This window comes from Schistocerca nitens, chromosome 7 (genome assembly GCF_023898315.1).
Source record: "Schistocerca nitens isolate TAMUIC-IGC-003100 chromosome 7, iqSchNite1.1, whole genome shotgun sequence".
NCBI classification, from domain to species: domain Eukaryota; kingdom Metazoa; phylum Arthropoda; class Insecta; order Orthoptera; family Acrididae; genus Schistocerca; species Schistocerca nitens.
This window is the reverse complement of record NC_064620.1, coordinates 399,141,037-399,142,391: the sequence shown is the minus strand read 5'-3', so window position 1 is coordinate 399,142,391 and position 1,355 is coordinate 399,141,037. Positions and strand designations below refer to the sequence as shown.

Here is a 1,355-nt window from a genome sequence, read left to right as displayed (position 1 = left end):
GATGACCTCAGAAGTTAAGTCCCATAGTGCTCAGAGCCATTTGAACACAGAACCCTTCTAACAAACTGAAGTTTTCATTTGTCTTCTATCTTCCAGAATGAGATTTTCACTCTGCAGCGGAGTGTGCACTGATATGAAACTTCCTGGCAGATTAAAACTGTGTGCCGGGCCGAGACTCGAACTCGGGACCTTTGCCTTTCGCGGGCAAGTGCTCTACCAACTGAGCTACCGAAGCACGACTCACGCCCGGTACTCACAGCTTTACTTCTGCCAGTACCTCGTCTCCTACCTTCCAAACTTTACAGAAGCTCTCCTGCGAACCTTGCAGAACTAGCACTCCTGAAAGAAAGGATATTGCTGAGACATGGCTTAGCCACAGCCTGGGGGATGTTTCCAGAATGAGATTTTCACTCTGCAGCGGAGTGTGCGCTGATATGAAACTTCCTGGCAGATTAAAACTGTGTGCCCGACCGAGACTCGAACTCGGGACCTTTGCCTTTCGCGGGCCCGAGGTCCCGAGTTCGAGTCTCGGTCGGGCACACAGTTTTAATCTGCCAGGAAGTTTCATATCAGCGCACACTCCACTGCAGAGTGAAAATCTCATTCTGGAAACATCCCCCAGGCTGTGGCTAAGCCATGTCTCCGCAATATCCTTTCTTTCAGGAGTGCTAGTTCTGCAAGGTTCGCAGGAGAGCTTCTGTAAAGTTTGGAAGGTAGGAGACGAGGTACTGGCAAAAGTAAAGCTGTGAGTACCGGGCGTGAGTCGTGCTTCGATAGCTCAGTTGGTAGAGCACTTGCCCGCGAAAGGCAAAGGTCCCGAGTTCGAGTCTCGGTCGGGCACACAGTTTTAATCTGCCAGGAAGTTTCATTGCCTTCTATCTTACCGATTTTACATGTTTGTTCCATTTCGTATTGCTGCTAGTATTACATGTACAGGGGGTGGACAGAAATATGGAAACACAAAGAACACAACACATTACCTGCCCAGTACGGTGTAGGAAAACCATTGGCATCAAAACAGCTTACAGTCGTCTCGGAATGGGTAAATACAGGTACTGTGCGGTTTTCAAGAGAATCTTTCACCATTCTTCCTGCTAAATAGCAGAAAGTTCAGGTAACGGGCATGGAGGTGGATAGCGATTACGCACCCTTCTCTCCAAAGTAGACGACAGAAGTTCAATAAAATTCACATATCGTGACTGTCATGGTCAGGGGAGATGCGACACTTCATACTAGTGCTCATAAAACCAGTCCTGACCGATGCGAGCTATGTGAACAGGAACCGTGTCGCCTTGGAACACGGGCTCATCATTGGAAACAAAATTTCAAAATAGTCACATAATGCTCGGCGGAAA

The 1,355-nt window shown here is 48.2% G+C and overlaps 1 non-coding gene across 1 annotated transcript; it reads left to right on the top strand.

The window, feature by feature from the left end:
- The first annotated feature begins 766 nt into the window (after nt 1-766).
- Nucleotides 767-841, top strand: Trnas-cga (transfer RNA serine (anticodon CGA)). Its single transcript has one exon. It is a non-coding gene; the product is annotated as a tRNA-Ser (tRNA).
- The last annotated feature ends 514 nt before the right edge of the window (nt 842-1,355 follow it).